This window comes from Chrysemys picta, chromosome 22, assembly GCF_011386835.1.
Source record: "Chrysemys picta bellii isolate R12L10 chromosome 22, ASM1138683v2, whole genome shotgun sequence".
NCBI lineage: Eukaryota > Metazoa > Chordata > Testudines > Emydidae > Chrysemys > Chrysemys picta.
The window spans coordinates 8,333,090-8,355,452 of record NC_088812.1 but is presented as its reverse complement, the minus strand read 5'-3'; the positions used below and the strand labels follow the sequence as shown (position 1 = coordinate 8,355,452).

At 61.7% G+C, this 22,363-nt stretch overlaps 1 long non-coding RNA gene and 1 pseudogene across 1 annotated transcript; one reads left to right on the top strand and one right to left on the bottom strand.

Annotated features, from left to right (window-relative positions):
- Window positions 1–3,255: 3,255 nt before the first annotated feature.
- LOC101935455 (mitochondrial import inner membrane translocase subunit Tim29-like) lies at window positions 3,256–20,464 on the bottom strand (annotated as a pseudogene).
- Window positions 20,423–22,343, top strand: LOC135977026 (uncharacterized). Its single transcript, XR_010594340.1, has 3 exons — window positions 20,423–20,621; window positions 21,449–21,791; window positions 21,883–22,343. It is a non-coding gene; the product is annotated as an uncharacterized LOC135977026 (long non-coding RNA).
- Window positions 22,344–22,363: the final 20 nt, after the last annotated feature.

The window sequence follows — 22,363 nt, the reverse complement described above, 5'->3', positions numbered from 1 at the left end:
CCTAAAGCTCTTTTCCCCTTGTCCCAGGCCTTCCTCCCCCTCTGACAGGGGTCACAGGATCCGCAGTACTGTCGGACAGTAACAAAGACCCCAGGCCAGTAAAAGCTCCGTAGCAGCCTCTGCTGGGTACGCCAGGTTCCCTGGTGCCCTGAGAGGGGAATGTCATGGGCCCGGCACAGCAGCTGGCGGCGATACTTCTGGGGTACCACCAGCTGCCTCCTGATCCCCCCTGACTCCATTTTCCCTGGGGGAGCCCATTCTCGGTACAGGAACCCCTTCTCCCACAGGAACCTTTTCCGGCCACCTCGTCCCATGGTCTGTACCGCATTGAGGTCGGCCAGGTCCCTTATCTTCCGCAAGGAGGGGTCTCTCTGTAACTCGGCCTGGAACTCAGCAGCTGGGACAGGGATGGCCACCTGCTCTTTCTCGCCCGCTGGGTCCGAAGCTGCAGCCTCCCTGAGCCGCGTCCCTGGGCGTTCCCTCCCCACCAGGTTAGGGTCCTGCGCCTCAGGCAAGGCACCCCCCCCAAGGCCAGGGCGCAGGGCCCCTCGCCGGCTCTGACTGCGGGTCACAACCAGTGCCTTTTGGGGGTTGCTTGGCCAGTTCTCCAGGTCCCCCCCCATCAATACCTCAGTGGGCAGATACGGGTGTACCCCCACATCCTTGGGGCCCTCCTTGGCCCCCCACTTCAGGTGTACCCTTGCCACGGGCACTTTGACTGGTGTTCCGCCCACCCCCGTCAGGGTCAGGTAGGAGTTGGGCACCACCTGATCTGGGGCCACCACCTCGGGCCGGGCCAGCGTCACCTCTGCGCCCGTATCCCAGTATCCATTGACCTTCCTCCCATCCACCTCCAGGGGAACAAGGTACTCTCTCCGGAGGGACAGCCCCGCGCCCACCGTATAAACCAAAAACCCTGAGTCTGGGGCATCCAGCCCCCTAGAGGAGCTGGCCTGGGGCCCTTCTCTCTCTTGAGCAGTTGATAAGCTGCCAGCCCCTCTTGCGTGAGAAGCCTGCCCCTCGTCCGTCTGGGCCTCTACCAAGTTAACCCTATGCGGGTTCGGTCTGCTCAGTCTGTCCTTGAGCTTGGGGCACTGGGCCCGAACGTGGCCTCTTCGGCCGCAGTAATAGCAGCTCATGTCCTGTGGGTCCCCTCGAGCCGGTCGGTTGTCCCTGACGCTGGGCATTCCCCGTGGGAGGGGATTCCCCATATTCCCCCTTTGGGAGGTCCCAGGGTGACTCTCTCTCTGCATCACGGCGGGCCTGTTCCTTTGGGGCTCCTCCCTGCCACCCCCTGACCGGCTCTTTACAAACTCATCAGCCAGCTGCCCGGCGTGTCGTGGGTTCTCTGGCTTTCTGTCCACCAACCACAGCCTCAGGTCGGATGGGCACCGCTCATACAGTTGCTCCAGTACCAGCAGTTTAATCAGGTCCTCCTTCGTCTGGGCCCCACCAGCCCACTTGCTGGCATATCTTTCCATGCGGACGGCTAGTTGCAGATATGAGATCTCAGGGGTTTTATCTTGACTCCGGAACCTTCCCCGGTACATCTCAGGAGTCAGCCCAAACTCACGTAGCAGGGCCTTTTTGAATAGTTCGTAGTCCCCTTTCTCTGCCTCTCCCAGTTGGCGGTACAATGCCACGGATTTGGGGTCCAGTAAGGGGGTAAGGACCCGGAGTCTGTCCGCGGGATCAACCCGGTGCAGCTCGCAGGCCGTCTCAAAGGCCTCCAGGAAGTCATCCATGTCCTCCCCCTCCTTGTATGGGGCCATGATGCACTTATCAAAGCTCCGTGCAGTCCTGGGTCCCCCCTCACTCACCGCAGCCGGGGGTTCGCTGCCCCTCAGTCTCGCCAGTTCCAGTTCATGCTGACGCTGTCTCTCATTCTCCTGTCTCTGTCTCTCTTCATGCTGACGCTGTCTCTCATTCTCCTCCCGTTCACGCTGATGCTGTCTCTCTTTCTCCTCCCGTTCATGCTGACGCTGTCTCTCTTCATGCTGTCTCTGTTGTTCACGATCCTCCAGCTCCCTCAGTTTTAGCTCTTTCTCCCATTCCAGCCAATTCCGCTCCCCGGATGCCGAACGTCGCCGGGAGGATCCTCTGCTGGCCGGCGAGCTTCGCCGGGGGGACCCCCTGCTGGCTGGGGGGATCACGGCGCCTTCGGTATTTGCTGGGCTCCTCCCCACCCTTCCCCTAGGCATAGGAAGGAGGGGTCTCGGGAAGCCCTCAGCAGCCGGCTGACCACTCCCAGCTGGGACAGACACTGGTGCCTGCGCTGCATTTGCCAGGCTGCTTCCCTGAGACACAGGGATCAGTTCATTCGCGCGATCTTCCGCCTCCAGCTGGGCGATGAGCTGTTCTTTGGTGAGCCTCCCAATGCGCAGCCGCCTCTGCTTGCACAGCTCCACCAGGTCGCTCTTAAGCCGCTTGGCATACATCTTCCTGCTGGCCACTCACCGGCCTGTGTGCTCACAGCTCCCCACCGTTCGCAGGGGGCCCCCTAGTGTGCCAGCCCTTCTCGAGGTCACCACCTCTCTGCCAGGGTCGAGCTGCAGACTCCTCCGCCCCTGGGACCACTCGCTGCGATCCCCCCGGGGGCCCTGTTACTGCAAAAGTCCTTCTCGCTGGTCACACACTCCCAGGGGTAATAACCGTCTCTCTCCCACTCTTCAGCAGGCCTGGTCCCCGTCAATCCCCCTTCGTTTTACTGCTCCCCAGTCACTTACTGCAGGAAGCGCCGTCCACGGGGTGCAGTAGATCCCACCGCTGCCACCAGTTGTCACGGAGTATTGGGGAACTCAGGGCCCTGCACCCCCGGCTTCCTGCGATTCACCATGACTCTCAGCCAGCCAGTAAAGCAGAAGGTTTATTTGGATGACAGGAACACAGTCCAAGACAGGTCTTGCAGGCACAGACAACAGGGCCCCCCTCAGTTAGGTCCAGCTTGGGGTCCCAGGGCATCCCAGCCCCCCCCTTTGGGGGGTCAGAGCCATCTCTGCCTCCCAGCCATCTCTCCAGCCTCCTTCCAGCCTGCTTCCAGCACTCTCCCCTCAGCGACCCCTCCCACAGCCTTTGTTCAGTTTCCCGGGCCCCGGAGTCATCTGACCTCCAACCCCCTCCTGGGTTCTCATGTTACAAGCTCAGGTATGTTCCCTTGGGCCGGCTCCCATCCCCCGATGCAGACCATCCTAGTCACACTCCCCTGTCAGCATTCACACACCCCAGCCAGAACAGTCCCAGTTCGTCACAACAAGAACCAGGGGTCACCAATGAAATGAACAGGCAGCAGGTTTAAAACAAACAAAAGGAAGTATTTCTTCACACAGCGCACAGTCAGCCTGTGGAACTCATTGTCAGGGGATGTTGTGAAGGCCAAAAGAATACTTGGGTTTAAAAAAGAACTAGATAAGTTCATAGAGGGTAGGTCCATCGATGGCTATTAGCCAAGATGGGCAGGGACCCCATGCTCTGAGTGTCCCTAAGACGCTGACTGTCAGAAGCTGGGACTGGATGACAGGGGCTGGATCACTCACTAATTGCCCTGTTCTGTTCATTCCCTCTGGGGCACCTGGCACCGGTCACTGTCGGCAGACAGGACACGGGGCTAGATGGACCTTTGGTCTGACCCAGTCTGGCTGTTCTTTAGAGCCAGGCCCGTGATTGAGAAACCCTCTTACACCTGTGTCCACCCTGGGCAACCTTTGGGGGAGAAACTGGCAGACGTGCCAAGGATCCTTGGATTTACGTCTCCTTCGAGAAACAGCACGTCCAGCAGAACAGCACCTCCTAGCATCGTGACGGACACCTGGGGCCAGAACTGACTCAGGAGGGCGGACGGGCACCCACCCTGCAGCACATCCCCCCCTTGCACCACACTGGGGCACTGTGATCAGCACGGCCTCCGAGGGGAGAGCGCCCCCTACTGCATCACCATTGCCACGTCCACTAGTGCACTGCTGTTCCCCCACCCGAACAAGGAGGTGGTTTCCTTTTGGATACAGCTTCTTTATACGGACCAGCCTTAGACTGGAACGCCCAACATCGGGCCAGCATGGCGACCGCGAGATAAGGGGAGCCAGTGGCTAACGGATCCCAGGAACAGCTCATCAGTGACTGGAAAACTCACAGAACTGATTTATTGAGCTCAGCACAGTTGGGCCATGAGCACAATTCTATTTCATTACCGGATTTTTTTTGTATTTCATCTCCCCCACACCCAGCGCCAGCTCCCAGACCGATCAGCCCCGGGAGCCCACTGAAACCGGAAGTCTCTTTGTTCAGATCATTGCTTTAAGGCTCCCTGAAGTGGCTGCCGCTCCTCCTTTTCTGCCCGCTCAATCTGCTCCTCTGTCAGAATGACGGGTTTGTATTTCTCATCAAAGAGTTTTTCGTTGTGGAGTGGAGGTTCCGGGAGGAGATGGTCCTGAGATGCTCAGGGAGATATTTGAATTCCTCTTCGTTGATGTCGGAATCCTTCATTTTCGAACTTAAAACCCACCAGCGGCCCAAGAACCCCAACTCCAGGATCCAGGCGGGAAAGTCCGTCCAGCGCGGCTTCAGGTGTTTGCAGTGAGCCTGGTACAGAGCCACTTCCGCATCAAAGGGGGCCTGGTAGACGAGGGAGAAGAAGACCAGGCTCTGGTAGCGCAGCCGCCCCTGGTTCCGGAGCTTCATCAGGCACTGGACGTGCCCCTCGGAGCTGCCGTTCCGGATCCAGGGGGATAGCAGGAGGAGGATGCCCGAGGCTTCGAGGAGGGAGGACTCGAACGAGGCGTCGCAGGGGACGTGGAGGCTGCAGACGGTGGCTCCGGCCAGCAGCGAGAGGTAGAATCCGGCTTTCCCAGGCCGCTCCTTGAAGCCAAGGGCCACATCCCGGCAGGCGTCGGCGTAATCCTGAAGGAGGCTCTTGCACCACAGACCTGCGCGGGGAGAGGAAGCTCAGGGGCTGCCGGCTCCAGGGAGCAAGGCCCGAACACCCCAGGCCGCTGGGGGTGGGTACGTCTGGGTACCGGGGGGGGAGGGGAGCTCAAGCTGGAGAAGAGTCTGGGGATGATCACTGGGGGGGGGCAGAGCTGGGAACGGGACCCAGGAAACCGGGCTGCCAGCGCCCTGCTCTAATGCGTGCTCCAAAGAACCCAGGCGTCCGGGCCGCCCCCTCACCCAAACGGCCGGTGGCGATCCGCTGCCAGCGGCTCCCGCCCCCCACCATGGGCCGCTCGCTGCCGGGACTGGAAGTGGTTTCCGCCCGGCCGGGAGACGGGAACAGACCCGGGCCGGGCGAGACCATCTCAGCGGGGCGGGGCGGGGGGAGGACAGAAATCCCGAGCTCCCCCGCGCGTGGACGGTGCGCGAGGCCGGGCGCAGAGCGACACGCAGCAGCGGGGCGGGGAGCCCGGGCAGGTACCAGGGGGCTCGGGGCGGGGCACTGGGCTGTTTCATTAGCCCCTCCCCCAGCTGGGGGGGGTCAGTCTAAGCCCTCCCCCCGGCCAGGCCGGTGCCCCCATGGCAGGAACCCGCCCCATGGCTCGCAGCCCCAGTCTGCTCCCGCGGGGGCCCTGCCTCAGTTTCCCCCGCTGCAGAATGGGGACAATGGGCCTGAGCCCTGCTGGGAGATCGCGGGGGCGGGGCGGGACGGGGATGGCCTGGGGGGGGGGGGCAAAGGATTAAGCAGGGTCGTCGTCCCCCCCCCCGGAGAGTCTGTCACCCGTTTGGGGCAGACGGGAGCCCAGCTGCTCCCCCCACCCCTCCGGGCTGCCCCCTCCAGCCCCTTTGCCCAGGCAGGGCCCGGTGCCGCGCTGGCACGAGCCGCTCCCCTCGTGCGTGTGGCTGGGCAGGGGCAGGTCTGGAAGGCACCCAGGCTGACTGCCCCGCTCACACACACACACACACACACACAGGCAGGGCAGCCCTGCTGGGCGTGACTCCCTGCACCATCAGCCTGGGCTGGGGGAGGCAGGGATGCTGGCTGGGCTGGGGGAGGCAGGGATGCTGGCTGGGCTGGGCTGGGCTGGGGGAGGCAGGGTCTGGCTGGCTGGGCTGGGGGAGGCAGGGTCTGGCTGGCTGGGTTGGGGGAGGCAGGGATGCTGGCTGGCTGGGCTGGGGGAGGCAGGGATGCTGGCTGGCTGGGCTGGGGGAGGCAGGGTCTGGCTGGCTGGGCTGGGGGAGGCAGGGTCTGGCTGGCTGGGCTGGGGGAGGCAGGGATGCTGGCTGGGCTGGGCTGGGGGAGGCAGGGATGCTGGCTGGGCTGGGCTGGGAGAGGCAGGGATGCTGGCTGGGCTGGGCTGGGGGAGGCAGGGATGCTGACTGGGCTGGGGGAAGCAGGGATGCTGGCTGGGCTGGGGAGGCTGGTGCTGCAGCTCCCCCCGGTGGCATGAGGCGACAGAGCAGGCCCAAGCTGCAGCTATCCAGGCCTGAAGAGGGGCAGCAGCAGGTGAGGGCGTGGGGGGCAGCGGCCCAGACGGAGGGAGTGTGCACTGGGTGGGATGAGTGTGGAGGATGCCATGGCCTGGGATGGATGCAGAGGGGTGATGAGAAGGGACCAGCACTGAGAGAGACACGATGTTGTGGGTTTTAAAGGGAGGCCAGAATAGGGCTCGTCCTGGAGACCAGGGGCCGTGAAGGAGGGAGGCAGGGGGGAGCTAGAGCCAGAAGTGGCATGGGCAGACCCTCCCCAGTGCAGCCAAGCCAGGTACACACACGGTCCCACCCATCCCTCTTGTGCCATGAGACCGGGGTACCCAATCGCCCTCTGGCCCCTTCATTACTCTGGAGACCTGAATTATGCCCACTCTGACTCACTACATGGAATCATAGAAATGTGGGGCTGGAAGGGATCTTGAGAGGCCACCTAGTCCAGCCCCCTGCACTGAGGTAGGACCAAGTAAACCCAACTCATCCCTGACCATGTTCGTCTAACCTGTTCCTGAAAACGTCCTGTGATGGGGATTCCACAGCTTCTTTGGTAACCTGGTCCAGAGCTGAACTAGCCTTAGAGTTAGGAAGTTTTTCCTAACCTCAGGCTCTCTTGCTGCAGAATAGGCCCATTACTTCTTGTCCTACCTCCAGTGGGTGTGGTCTGGGGAACAACTGATCCCCATCCTCTTTAGAACAGCCCTTCACGCAGCTAAAGACTGTTGTCAGGCCCCATTTCAGTCTGCTTTTCTCCAGACTAAACATGCCCAGTTTTTTAAACCTTTCCTCAGAGGTCAGGTTTTTTCAACCTTTTCTCATTTGTATTGCTCTCCTCTGAATGCTCTCCCCCACCCACCCCGTTTGTCCACGTCTTTCTTAAAATGTGGCACCCAAACCTGGATGCAGTACTCCAGCTGAGGCCTCCCCAGTGCCGAGTAAAGCAGGACAGTTACTTACCTCTTGTGTCTTACATACGACACCCCTGTTAATACAGCCCAGAATGATAGTCGCCTTTTTTGCAACTGCATCACACAGTTGGCTCATATTCACTTTGTGGTCCATTATACCCCCCAGATCCTTCTCAGCAGTGCTACCACCTGGCCTGTTATTCCCCACTGTGTAGTTGGATTTGTCCTTCCTATGTATAGTACTTTGCACTTGTCTTCATTGAATTTCATCCTGCTGAATTCAGACCAATTCTCCAATTTGTCAAGGTCATTTTGAATTTGAGTCCTGTCCTTGGGGTCACCTGTAGATTTTATAAGCATACTCTCCACTCCATTATTCAAGTCACTAATGAAAATATTGACTAGTACTTGACCCAGGACTGGCCCCTGTGGGGCTCCACAGTTCCCCCAGTTGGACAGCAGAGCATTGATTACTATTTGAGTACAGTCTTCCCACCAGTTTTGCACCCACCTGACTGTAATTTCATCTAGGCCACATTTCCCTAGTTTGCGTATGAGGATGTCAGGTGGGACTGTGTGTGGTCCTACAGGCACCCCAGCACCAGAGGGCAGGAGGCTGTGTAGCAGTGCTTTCCAGCAGGCCTGACCAGCTCAGTGCACCCCACACACAGTTGTCATATTTATTTAACAGGTGTCTTGTAAGATGTCATTGGAAAATTAGCAACTCACTGATCATCAATATTCTTGCATGATGGGTGCATGGTTAACATATAGCGAATTATAAATATGTTCCGAAAATGTGTGTGGGGAGCAGGGCTTAAGGCACCTGCCCTAGGAAAAGAGTGTGGTTCCACCTGCTTAAATGTGTCTCCAGTGTAAAGTGAGTGAGCAGAGACAATGGAAGTACATTTCCATAGAAGGTAAACAAAGCCATCAAACTAGTGAGGCGGGGAGAGAGCCACGTAACTATCACTGTGCGGGGAGGAGACTAGAAAGTAACTGAACTGGGAGAACGTCCTGGCTTGGAACACAAAGATAAGCTTTGAGGCTATAAGCAGAGAGAGCCACTATGGAATCTTTCACCTGAGGAGACAAAAAACCCAAGATGTCATGGGCTCTACTCACTGCTAGGGGCCCCTCCTCCTGGCTGCTCTGGGGATTAGCTCCTTCCAGGTGCTCCACCCTCCTCTGGCGGTGTCACCACCCATCATCCCCTCTCACCCTGCAGCCTCTCTCATTCAAAGAATCATAGAAGATTAGGGTTGGTAGAGACCTCAGGAGGTCATCTAGTCCTGCTCAAAGCAGGACCAGCCCCAAATAAATCATCCCAGCCAGGGCTTTGTCAAGCCGGGCCTTAAAAACCTCTAAGGAAGGAGATTCCACCACCTCCCTAGGTAACCCATTCCAGTGCTTCACCACCCTCCTAATGAAATAGTGGTTCCCAGGAGCAGCACCAGGGGTTTTGCCGCCTTAGGCAGCAGCGCTCCTCCTCTGAGCATTCAGGGGGCCTGGGGTCTTCGGCGGCGGGGGTCCTTCCGCTCCGCGTCTTCAGGGCACTTTGGCGGCGGGTCCCGGAGCGAGTGAAGGACCCGCCACCAAATTTCTGCCAAAGACCCAGAGCGGAAGGACCCCCCGCCTCCGAATTTCCACCGAGGACTAAGGACTGGGCAGCCACGTTGGAAGAAGAACTGTGGTGAGAAAACTCTAGGTGCTTAGAAACCGAGTGTTTAATAAGTTGTTCCGGTATCTTTCCAGGCTGGCTCGTCGATAATCCCCGGGTCCTCTGCATTTCCCCTTTTTAAAGATGTGAGCTTTGTTTGCCCTTCTGCAGTCCTCTGGGACCTCCACTCATCCTCCAGGAGTTCTCAAAGATAATCTCTAACCATTCCAAGATTGCTCCAGCCACTTCTGTAAGTCCCCTAGGGTGGATCTCCTCATGCCCTACTGACTTGAAAACATTTCACTTATGTCTGTGTTCTTTACCCAGTTCTTTCCCTAGGCTGGCATTTTTCCCCTCTCTGCACAGTCCCAACCTTTTTAATCTCTTTTTACGGGGGATTTTCTCCAAGCCCCTATCCTTTCTCCCTGCCATCTCTGCCTGTTGTGGCCTGCTGAGTCCCTTGGGGACAGCCACTCAGCCCAGCACATGGTGCCCAGGCACAGGTGCCCCCTGTTGTAGAGATGCACACCAGCCACATACTTCACGTCAGCCCCCAGCCCAGCCCCCCACAGCCCAGTGCTGTATTGGCTGTGTGAAGGTGCGGGGTTCATTGAGCTGTTCCCAGGGGAGTCTGTGCTGCTCCCAGCCGGGTGCATGGAGACATTGGGTTATTCCCCCAACTAGGGATCACTTGGCGCTGGTCCATGCCAAACTGCCTTCAGCTCAGTAGATCTTTGGTCAGAAGCACGCGCACACACACGTTCTCGTGGTGCACTCTCCCCTGGTGCTTCTCTCCCCCATCACAATCCTGCCTCTTAGGCTCAGTGTTTCCAACCCGCACAACTTGATCATGACTCACATTTCTCAAATCCCCAGCTCCTGGCATCATGTGATTCTGCTTCCAATGAAAAAACAAAGTGAGTTTCGGGCCCTACCTGGCCAGCTGCAGAGAAAAGCTGGCAAATGTGGCCCCCTAAGGACTCAAAGAGCAGTCAGCCAATAAACAGACCCAAATCTGATCATATTTAAAACCTCATGATTAGCTGGGCAGCGGTTCCAAGTTAGTTAGAGGCGCCGGGCTCCCCCCCAGAGATGGCTGCGTGTCATGGCACTGGGGAAGCGTGGAGGTGCACAAGAGGCCGCTGCCATCCGGAGTGCCTAGACTGTGCAGGAGCCGGGCTTCCCATGGGCACAGAGGCCTCTGGAGGAGCGTCCTTACCTCCCACTCAGGCAGCACTCCAGCCCCTCTGGCTGTGGCTGTCCCCTCCTTCCCGCAGTGTTCCCTAGCTGGCCACGTGACCTCTCCACCACAGGACTCTATCCTACACAACGGGACTGGAACCAAAGGGCCTGCTGGGACAGAGTAACATGGGGGTTGGGGAGCTGGGGAGAAAGGGCAATGGAGCAGGGCAGCTCCTCCCACCAGGCTGTGTATGCCCCTGCCACTTCAGCAGTTGTCAGGACTCATCAAACTCCCTTCCCCGCACAGCAATGCCGAGCTGCCTCTGCTCCCATTCCCTTGTGCCCACTATCACAGCTGGTGTGGGGTGATGCTGCCCCCCAGAGGAAGTTCTAGGAGCTGCAGTACCAGGCCAGACAGGAGCATCGGGCTCCAGAGACACTAACCGGTGTGTGGGACTCTGCACAGGACCAGGCTCCCGGCTCCGTGGCACGCAGCGGGCTCCAGACGAGCAGCGCATAGCAGGCTCTGAGTGCAGGGTGCCCCCTGGCCATGTCTGTACATCTGTCTCTGCAGGCTGTCCCTTGCTGCTCACGCCGGTGCCGGGGGGAGAAGGATGTCACTTGGGAGGCCAGGCTGACCTCACCATGGAGCGGCACAGGCCCTGGGTTAGCCAGGATCAGCCCGACCAGCTCAATCTAGGACAGTGACTGAGCCAGAGGACCTGGGGAAATCTGCCTGGGCTCCAACTCTGCTGTCCATGTCCACCCATCCTCCCTCATGTCTGTCCACCCCCAACCCAGTCCCACTGTCTGGCTCCTACTCTGGGAGCCTGTGTCACAGACATGCCATCTGCGTCCAACCATCTGCTCACTAGTTCACCAACGGGGTGGTGTGTGGTCTGAACCAACAGCTCAAATCTCGCTGGTTGTCGTGGTTATTGGAGGGGCCTGGCACAGGAATTGCTGGTAGAGTTCTGGAACGTGGAGGATATTGGGTTCCAAACCCGTGAGAGGTGAACCGTGGGTCACCCAGCTGCCTCCATCAACACCGAGAACCATTGGCATCTAGGACCCAGCCCAGCCCAGAGTTTACAGTCCAGGGACGACCCAGAGGTGAGCATTGACACAGGAAAAGGGTCTGAGACTGTAAGAGAAGGAAAGAGGGCACAAGTGCGATCCATCAGGGAGGCAACGCTCTGCCAGCAGGAGCCTCCCAGGAAATGTGGAGCCCAGCTCCCTGGCCTGGACAAGCGCTGGACAGACTGACCACTGGGAGAGAGATACCTTATCACACCGGAAAGGAACTGGTTAATAAGCCAGGCTCTAGACCGCGTTTGATGGGGTTATTTCAGGGGTGGGCATCCTTTTTGGCCCGAGGGCCACATCTGGGAATAGAAATTGTATGGTGGACCATGAATGCTCACAAAATTGGGGTTGGAGTGTGGGAGGGGGTGCGGGCTTCGGGGTGGGGCTAGACATGAGGAGTTCAGGGTGCAGGAGGGGGCTCTGGGTTGGGGCATGGGGGGAGGCTCAAGGGTGCAGGCTCCGGACAGCGTTTACCTGAAGCGATTCCCAAAAGCAGCTACATGTCCCTTCTCTGGCTCCTACACGGAGCACACTGCCCTGTCTGCAGGCATCACCTGCAGATCCTGCTGCGGATCCTGGCCAATGGGAGCTGCGGGGGCGGAGCTTGGGGTGGGGCAGCATGCAGAGCGGAGCTCCCTGGCTGTCCCTATGCGTAGGAGCTGGAGAGGGCCATGCCGCTGCTTCTGGGAGCTGCATGGAGCGGCACCCAACCCTGCTCCCCAGCTGGAGCTGCTGCTTTCGGGAGCCGCATGGAGCAGCCCCCGACCTGGTGGGCCAGATCTGGCCCGCGGGCCATAGTTTGCCCACCCCGGGTTATTTGATCTGTAACTTTTGACCTGGCCTGGGCTTTTATTTGAATTATAACACGAGTTCTGGTAAATTAATGTGTTAGATTTTCCTTTGGCCACCTCTAAGCCCCCTGTGCTAAGGAGTGGTGCACTGAGGTGGAACCAGTGAACTGGAGCGCCCCGCTTCCCTGCCGGCAGCGGATTGCGGTGCATAGCGGGTGTCCAGAAGACAAGGGACTGGGCACATGAGTGCAACAAAGTGGGGGTGTAAATTGCTCGCCTGTCCTGGGAAAGAGCAGGGCTCGTGGAGTGTCATGGCTGCTACGTCCCAGCTTTTAAACCGTCCCTGGAGGAGCCCTTCAGGGAGCCAGACCCCCGAGGGGTCCCGCTCTTCCTTAAGAGCACACCACACTGCCTCAACTCCTCCAAGACTGAGCCCCTGGGCTCCAGCCCTCCTGCTTCACCCTGAGAGCTCCACCCGGCGCGTTCAGCTGAGACAGACGCCTGGCCAGAGACTTGCCCACTCCTCAGGGCCCAGTGCACCCTGGCAAGGACGTGCAGTGACACCAGACCATGTTTTCACACGGAGTCGGGTTTATTAGTCATCTGCATCCCAGCCCGGGAAGTCCCCAGGTTAGCCCAGAGAAGCAAAGGCTAAGACACCGTCCATCCAGTGCACCACCCAGCCAAGCTGCCCTGGAACCCCCTTCTGGCTCCAGCTCTGTCTCTGTCTGGCCCAGCTGAGAGGTGCTGAGTCCCTCCAAAAGCCAACTCTGTCCTGTACCCTGACACCTCTCAGGCCACTGTCCTCGAGCTGGGCTGGGCTCGGCTTCCTGCGGAGAGGTGGCAGAGTGGGAGGAAGGTCCTTTCTCTTGGTTGCTGGGTATAACCGTCTTGGCCATTGAGGTCCCACTGGCTTTCTGAATCCTTCATTGATACGGGTCAGTTTCAGCCAGTCCTTTAACACTGCGTTCATTCCCCCCAGACAGCTACATGACCCATCACCCCATGGCTTCTGCTCAGCCCCAAGAGCAGATTTAACCCTTCTGCATCCACTGGGGAGCAATGCAAAGTACTGAGGGAAACTGAGGCATGCATAGGAATCCTAAAATATTACAGTGATTTCTCACTTTGTGACTTGGAGCAGAGGAGGTTTGTGGTGCCAGCAGCCACTCACTGGGGAGAGTTTCCCTGCTGGCACAGACAAGGCTCCCTCCTGCTGTGAGCAGGTTGTCGGAAGTCACTCCAGACACCTCGCTTAACCCTGAAGTGTCCCAGTGCCCTCGGGCCAGGGCCCATCTCTATGTGCATTGATTCATTCAGCACCTAACACATGGGGCCCCTTCTGGTATGACCCAGGAAACTCTCGATGCCAAATGGTGGGGGCCCAGGACATACAGAGAGGTTTTGACGGCAGGTACTTCTTGGCTGGGTCTGGGTCAATATTTCTCCTCCCCTCCGGCAAAGCTGGGCCAGGCCCTGGGTTGGCGCTCTGCCCTTCCCGCTCCTCCTGTGATTTACATGAGCAGCAGCTGCCAGGCTCAGGGAGAATGAGAGCCTGGGTCACACATGGCACCTTGCTTTTGGTTCTTGGCACCTTGCTGAACCAGAAAGGCTGGGCTGAAAGAGGGGGCAGAGTCGGGGTCAATTTCTCCCCCCCGCCCCCATGGCTCTCTGGTCTCCAGGAGGAGCCCCATTCTGGCCTCCCTTTAAAACCTACAACATCCTGCCTGTCTCAGTGCTGATCACCCCTCGTACTCCCTCCGGGTCCATCCCAGGCTAGGGCATCCTCCACCGCCCATCCCACCCAGCGCATGCTCCCTCTGACTGGGCTGCTGCCCCCTGCGCCCTCATCTCACCCCTTTGCCCTGACGGCTGCCCATTGTCAGGCCTGTCCAACTGCAGCTTGGGCCTGCTGTCCCCCCATGTCACCAGCCTCCCCAGCCCAGCCAGCATCCTGCCTGCCCCAGCCCAGGCCGATGGCGCGAGGAGTCAGGCCCAGCAGGGTGACCAGAGAGCAAATGTGAAAAATCAGGAGCTGCTGAGGGAGCCAGATTCGGAGAAGGAACCCCCAAGGACTGCCTGGGACGGGGGAGCAAGTGAGTGGCCCTGTGCTCAGGAGGGTGGTGTTTTCTATAGGATCTGTACCCTCAGGGTGTTTCTCCTTCTTAGGTAAAGTGCACTCGTGTCACACAGCTGTGCAGAGGGCCTATGCTCTATGGTACACCTAGCCCAGGGCCCTGGAAGAGGGGACGCAGCAGCTCACCTTTTCAGAGGGGCTTGGGAGAAGGCATTTAAGTTACTGGGGAATCTGAGGGGTCAGCATTGAGCTCGGGGCTGGTGAGGAGCTATGTAGTCACAGTACGCTCAGGAGAAGGGGCTAGATAGATGGGTGCACCCCAAGGGTATGCCTAAAGGAGCCCAAGCTGAGGGCTCAGACCCTGGGGATCCAGCAGCTAGGTGCCCTCACAGCAGCCTGGTGGGGAGCTGGCAGGGTGCACCAGACCGGATCGGTGATAGGAGTGCCCTACTGCAATGGCAGGGCCAAAGGCAGTGGGGTTGGGCCGAGCTCCCCCGGCAATGGGCTGCCGGGGCTCAGAGCCGGAAGCCCAGCCGAGTGCCCTCCTGTAACCTTGGAGAAACCCAGCCAGCATGGCCAGAACATGGGACAAAGGGCGAGTGGGGCAAGCCCAGGGCACAGACGCCAGGACAGGACTGTCCAGGGCCGGAGGCTGCAGCACAGGCTGGGCACTGCTGGTCCAGGAGAGATTGAGGCACATGCTGAGATGGTGGTGCAGGGAGTCCCCAATCACTGCAGGAGGCAGAGGCCCCTTCCATGGGCTTCGGCTGTTGGCTCTGGATGCCAGCTGAGGACCCCTAGGTAGGACAGCAGGGTCCTGGTAGGGAGGAGGCCTTCCCCTGGCACCTCCCCTGGAAGAGAGCACTCACACACACAGAGACACAGCAGAGCCAGCCCTGCCCCTCCCTGACCCATCTCCCTGTCCCTCGGGCTCAGTGAGTTAGGGGTGAGTGGGGGTTAGTTGGCGTTAGGACAGACAAGCAGGCAGAGTGAGAGCCAGGCAGTTACAGCTGCCAGGCGCCCCGTGGACAGACATGGATGGATCAATGTCCCAGGTGAGATCAGGCGCCTGTGACAGACAAGGCACAAGATGAGGACCAAGGGCAGAGACTGAGTTTGAACCAGCAGCACCCCCCGCCTGCCTCCCCCAAGAGCCTCCAACCACCACCATCCTATTGCAAGGACAGAACGCTGCCCCTTGTCCGCCCCAGCCCCGCCACATGCACCCCCCTCCACCTGCCTCCCCCAAGAGCCTCCAACCACCACCATCCTAGTGCAAGGACAGAACGCTGCCCCTTGTCCGCCCCAGCCCCGCCACACGCACCCCCATCCACCTGCCTCCCCTAAGAGCCTCCAACCACCACCATCCTAGTGCAAGGACAGAACGCTGCCCCTTGTCGGCCCCAGCCCTGCCACACACACCCCCATCCACCTGCCTCCCCCAAGAGCCTCCAACCACCACCATCCTAGTGCAAGGACAGAACGCTGCCCCTTGTCGGCCCCAGCCCTGCCACACACACCCCCATCCACCTGCCTCCCCCAAGAGCCTCCAACCACCACCATCCTAGTGCAAGGACAGAACGCTGCCCCTTGTCCGCCCCAGCCCCGCCACACGCACCCCCCTCCACCTGCCTCCCCCAAGAGCCTCCAACCACCACCACCTGAGGGCAAGGACAGAACATTGCCCCTTGTCTGCCTCAGCCCCAGCCTCACCACACCCCCACCCACCCCCATAGCAGGCCCTCTCCTCCACCTGCCTCCACCCAGAGCTCCCAACCACCACCACCCAAGTGTAAGGGCAGAATGCTGCCACAGCTCCCCCCACTGACCCAGAGCAGCCCCTGCTGCCGCTGCTAACATGCCATCCAGCTGGCCCAATGGGGGTGTCAGATGACAGGAGGGCTGCTCAGGCCAGCCGTGAGGGGCAGGGGGCAGCAAGGTTAGTGTGTCCCACAGCCCCATCTTGTGTTCTCCCCACATAGTCAGGGGTGGGGGGTGTTACCAGGGGTTAGTGAGTAGCAGAAGTGTTACAAGCAGGGAATGGGGGAGGAGCCAGACAGTGACCAAGTGGGCAGCAGAGTGTGGGGATGGGCAGGGGGGGAAGGGAGGGACTCGCTGTGGGGCCCCAGCTCTGACCAGGAGCAGCGTCAGCAGCTCTTGGGCCTGGGTTCTGCTGGCCCAGGCCGGCCCTTGCTGCCCCCAGAAAGACAGGAATGGTGTCTGGCTGCTTGGGGATTCTGGGCCCTGAGGCCAGGGGCAGCTCTAGCTTTTTTGCCACCCCAAGGACGGCAGTCAGGCAGCCTTCAGCGGCATGCCTGCGGGAGGTCCCAGGTCCCGCGGATTCGGCGTACCTGCCGCCGAATTGCCGCCGAATCCGCGGGACCGGGGACCTCCCGCAGGCGTGCCGCCGAATCCGCGGGACCGGGGACCTCCCGCAGGCGTGCCGCCGAATCCGCGGGACCGGGGACCTCCCGCAGGCGTGCCGCCGAATCTGTGGGACCGGGGACCTCCCGCAGGCGTGCTGCCGAATCCGCGGGACCGGGGACCTCCCGCAGGCGTGCCGCCGAATCTGTGGGACCGGGGACCTCCCGCAGGCGTGCCGCCGAATCCGCGGGACCGGGGACCTCCCGCAGGCGTGCCGCCGAATCTGTGGGACCGGGGACCTCCCGCAGGCGTGCTGCCGAATCCGCGGGACCGGGGACCTCCCGCAGGCGTGCCGCCGAATCCGCGGGACCGGGGACCTCCCGCAGGCATGCCGCCGAATCTGTGGGACCGGGGACCTCCCGCAGGCGTGCCGCCGAATCCGCGGGACCGGGGACCTCCCGCAGGCGTGCCGCCGAATCCGCGGGACCGGGGACCTCCCGCAGGCGTGCCGCCGAATCCGCGGGACCGGGGACCTCCCGCAGGCGTGCCGCCGAATCCGCGGGACCGGGGACCTCCCGCAGGCGTGCCGCCGAATCTGTGGGACCGGGGACCTCCCGCAGGCGTGCTGCCGAATCCGCGGGACCGGGGACCTCCCGCAGGCGTGCCGCCGAATCTGTGGGACCGGGGACCTCCCGCAGGCGTGCCGCCGAATCCGCGGGACCGGGGACCTCCCGCAGGCGTGCCGCCGAATCTGTGGGACCGGGGACCTCCCGCAGGCGTGCTGCCGAATCCGCGGGACCGGGGACCTCCCGCAGGCGTGCCGCCGAATCCGCGGGACCGGGGACCTCCCGCAGGCATGCCGCCGAATCTGTGGGACCGGGGACCTCCCGCAGGCGTGCCGCCGAATCCGCGGGACCGGGGACCTCCCGCAGGCGTGCCGCCGAATCCGCGGGACCGGGGACCTCCCGCAGGCGTGCCGCCGAATCCGCGGGACCGGGGACCTCCCGCAGGCGTGCCGCCGAATCCGCGGGACCGGGGACCTCCCGCAGGCGTGCCGCCGAATCCGCGGGACCGGGGACCTCCCGCAGGCGTGCCGCCGAATCCGTGGGACCGGGGACCTCCCGCAGGCGTGCTGCCGAATCCGCGGGACCGGGGACCTCCCGCAGGCGTGCCGCCGAATCCGTGGGACCGGGGACCTCCCGCAGGCGTGCCGCCGAATCCGCGGGACCGGGGACCTCCCGCAGGCGTGCCGCCGAATCTGTGGGACCGGGGACCTCCCGCAGGCGTGCTGCCGAATCCGCGGGACCGGGGACCTCCCGCAGGCGTGCCGCCGAATCCGCGGGACCGGGGACCTCCCGCAGGCGTGCCGCCGAATCCGCGGGACCGGGGACCTCCCGCAGGCGTGCCGCCGAAGGCTGCCTGACTGCTGCTCTCGCAGTGACCGGCAGGGCGCCCCGCGGCTTGCTGCCCCAGGCATGCGCTTGGAGCGCTGGTGCCTGGAGCCTCCGCTGCCTGAGTCCTGGTGATTAGGGGGAGCCAGCAGCTCCTGCTGCCCAGGGCAGAGCCATGGGTGGGGGAAGCCCCCTGGCCCTGGTGTTTGGCCCCAGTCAATTCGGGCTGAGTGCTCCCTATAGGAGGTGCCCCAGCTCCTGGGAGAGCAGCAGGGGTTGCTGCCCCAGGACAGCACTGCTGCGGAAGGAGGGGGTGTCCCAGAGCCTGGCTTTGCCTCTGGCACACCCCTGGCAGCAGAGCCCTAGTGCTCCCTGTGCCACCAATGGCAGCTTCTGCCCCGGCTCTCTCGCAGGGGTGGGGGCAGACAAGGGGGGGGGTCTCTCCTTTATTTCAGCCCATCACTCCTAATTAGACCCCTGGGGCCCTGCCCTGACAGCCCCTGCCCTCCTTTCAGCCCTTTCCTGTAACATTATCCTTCTCTGCAGGGCAGGACGCTGAGGGGCCCTGCCAGGTGTGGGGGCAAATGGGGCAAGCGCAAAGACATCGAGATGGCCATGCCCGGCCCAGTCCCTCGCTGTGTTAGTGGATGGCTTGGCAGTCGGGTGGCCCATGCCAGCTGATGTGGGCTAGGGGTTACAAGCACTGCTCCCTGGGGGATGGGGGCACTCTCTAGAGCAGGCAATAACCTGCTCCCCTCCTTAGAGACATCAGCTCAGCGCCTGAGGGGCAGCACCGCTCAGCTAGGGTTGCCAACCCTCCAGGTTTGGCCTGGAGTCTCCTGGAACCGGCATCAATCTCCCCGTGACTGTTGAAACAATCCAGGAGATTTTGATAGGCTATTTTAAGGAAATGACATTAGGTCTTGTTGGGAAAAAAATCTCCCGAAATAGCTTCAGTCAGAGTAGGCAGCCCTATGCTGAGCCCAGGCCTGGCATGGCCACGTGGCCCCATCGAGCACACACACAGCAGGAGAGAGCCAGCAGGGGCTGAGACAGGCCAGTGGGGCCCCTTACTCTCAGCAACCAAGCAGGCTCCACCCCACATGCTGCGCTACTGGCTCAGGGTGGGGGGCAGGGAGAGGCCTCTGGCCCTGGGCCCTCACAGGAGCCGGATGCTGAGGATTTGGACCCCAACAGCCAGGGCGCCATGCACCTGGTGCAGCCTGGGACACGCCGCGGGGGTGGGGTGCAGGCGCTTACCGTCCTTGTGGACCCGCATGGCCGAGGCTGTGATGTCCGTCGTCACGTTGAAGTAGGGGAGCCACAGATCCTGCAGGGGCACAAAGGGCTAATCAGAGACATGTTACAGCCCAGGATGCCGCTGCGGGGGCTGTGCAAGGCACCACGCCCCTTGGACAAGGCTGGGCTCCAGGGAACACAGCTGCCAGCAGGGGGCGTTGCTCAGGGCTGCCCAGCGAGAGGCTACTTTGAGTGTTCTGCACTAGGACCCCCGCCCAGCTTCCTGGACCCACCTACCTCAATCTGCTTGTCCTGGAAGACCTTGTTGATGCTGGTGTTGAAGGCCGAGCCGGAGAACATGGAGGTGATGGGGTAGGTGAGGTCCAGGACCGTCTCAAACACGGAGTTCATGCTCTGCAGGAGGAGGGCGAGGGGTCACTACGTGGGTGGCGCGGCCCAGCACAGGCAGCGTTCTGAGTCCAGGCTCATGGGGACAAGCGGGGAGGAATGTCGGGGAGACGGCAGCGAGCCTGAAGCTCCCAGGACACTCACCCACTGCACGTGGCTCCGAAGCGGGATGGTGCCCTGGCGCAGCCCCTCCACTTGGCATGCCAGCCCCGGAACCGCTGGTGGGGGTGTGGCATGTCCTCCAGCCAAAGCACCGTATGCCAATTAGCATGACGGCTGTGTTCTCCAGCATCTGCTCCAGCTGCAAGGGCAGAACAGGGGCCCCTAGAATGAGCCAACTCCCTGGTGGAATGATCCCCGCCCTGGCACAGCACACACAGCCCCATCCCAATGCACAGATGCCCTCCCCGCCCCCCACGAGCCTCCATCCCTGCACGACAAACACAGCCCCCTGCCTCTGCACAGCCCCCTCAGTGGGCAATTCCCCCCCCACCCCACCCAGCATGAGCCGCTGCAGCCCAGCCCAGCCCAGCCCAGCTCCCCCCTCAGGATGAGCCCCGACCCCTGCATGGCTCGCACAGCCCTCCCCAGCAGGAGTGGAGGGAAGTTGCAGAAGGGACTTTGAAGCCGGTCACAGATTCCCACACCAGAAAGGCCCTGTGGGATGTGTGTGCTAAGCCCACCTGACCCTGCATCCCGTGATGGGTTTGCAGCCTGGGTCCCAGGTGGTGACCTGCCACCATCACCCTGCCCCATGCTTGCCACCTTGCCCCACACGAAGTCTAGAGGAGATGAACTAGGGTTACCATTCGTCCGGATTCCCCCGGACATGTCCGGCTTTTTAAGCTAAAAATAGCGTCCGGGGGGAATTTGTAAATGTCCGGACTTCCCCCCCATGCAGAGCACGCGCGGCTAACGGTGCTGCCGGCCGGCCGGTGTCACTTCCTTGGGGCTCCGACACTCAGCCAGAGAGGGCTCCTCCTCCTCCCTCCCTCCCTCCCTGCATCGCAGATCGGCTCCAGCAGTTTGGAGCTCCTCCCCTGCCAGCCAGCCTGCCGGGATGAACAGCTCAGGCAGTTCCTGAGCAAGTTCACCAGACATTAGGTGAAGAAAGGCCAACAACAAGGGGGCCAGGGGGTCGGAGAAGGGGCAGGGAGGTTTTGGAGGGGGGCAGTCAAGAGACGGGGGGGTCGGGAGATCGGGGGGCTTTCTGGGGGTGTGGATAAGGTTTTGGGCAGTCAGGGTACAGGTAGGGGGTAGGGTCCTGGGGGGCAGTTGGGGGGGGTCTTAGGAAGGGGCAGTTAGGGGATAAGGAACAGGGAGGCTTAGGTAGGGAGTGGGGTTCTGGAGGGCAGTTAGGAGCAGGGGTCCCAGGAGGGGGCAGTCAGGGGACAAGGGGGGGGTTGGGAGTTCTGGGGGGGAGCTGTCAGGGGGCAGGAGTGAGGAGAGGGATCGGAGCTGTCAGGGGACAGGGAGCAGAGGGGTTTAGATGGGTCGGGAGTTCTGGGGGGGGGGCTGTCAGGGGGTGGGGAGTGGTTGGATGGGGCGTGGGAGTCCCAGGGGTCTGTCTGGGGGTGGGGGTGTGGATAAGGGTTGGGGCAATCAGGGTACAGGTAGGGGGTAGAGTCCTAGGGGGCCAGTTAGGATGGGGGGAGGGTCTCAGGAGGGGGCAGTCAGGGGACAAGAGGCAGGGAGGCTTAGGTAGGGGGTGGAGTCCTGGGGGGCAGTTAGGGGAAGGGGTCCCAGGAGGGGGCAGTCAGGGGACAAGGAGCGGGGGGAGGGTTGGGGGTTCTGAGGGGGGGAGTGGGAGGGGCAGGGGCGGGGCTAGGGCAGGATGGAGCGGGGCTAGGGCAGGACAGGGGCGGGGCTCCTCCCGTCCTCTTTTTTGATTGCTGGATTATGGTAACCCTAGATGAACCTTTCCTCCACAGGGCCTGGATCTCGGCCTTGGCTGGCTGCTGGGCTCGGGTGAACGTGGCTGTAGGCTGCTCTCTGGACCTTTTGGCCTGAAGCCGTGGGGTACCCCCCGGATCCCTGGCTGTCCTTGGCAGTGCCCCCCACAGGTAGGCTGCTCTACCCAAAGGAGGAGGCGGGGGCACCCCAGCCTTGGTGCAGGGACCCATGGGCACTCGGGTTCTCACACAGGGGCACCAGCGGCCATACCGGACAGTGTCTGCATGGGTGGGCGAGGACTCCACAATGCTGCATCTGCCGGTCGAGGCCTTCTCTGCCGTCTTCGAGAAGTACCCCGAGAGCCTGGTGCGGGTGGTGCAGGTGAGTGCGGCCTCGGCCCCCGTCCCATGTGCTGATGCCCTCCCCTCCCCCGCATTGTGCCCCACGCTCAGACTCTCCCCTTCCCTTTCAGATCATCATGGTGCGTCTGCAGCGGGTCACCTTCCTGGCCCTGCACAATTACCTGGGGCTGACTAATGAACTCTTCAGCCACGGGAGTGATGGGCCCGGCCCTGGAGCTCCTCCCACGGGAGTGGTGGGTCCTGCTCCCTGCACCAGAACCTTCGTCCTTCCTATCCCCGGTCCCTCCTGCCCATGGCCGTTTGGGCCAGACTTGGGCCAGTGTCCAAACTCTGGTCCCACTAGGGGGGCTGGAGGCCGGCACCTGGCTGGGGAGGGGACAGAAAGAGCTAGAACCCCCTGAGCAAAGCCCCTGTGTCTGTAAGGGGGGGATCCTGGTGCAGCAGGGATGGAGCAGGGCCTGGCAGGGTGCCCCTGCTGGCAGCAAATCACAGTGAGAGGCCTTAACACCCGGCCTGGTGGCTCTGGAGAGGTGGAGAATCCTGCGCCCAAGCAGCCCCTCCCCCTGGCACAGCCCTGCTCTGCCCTCAGAC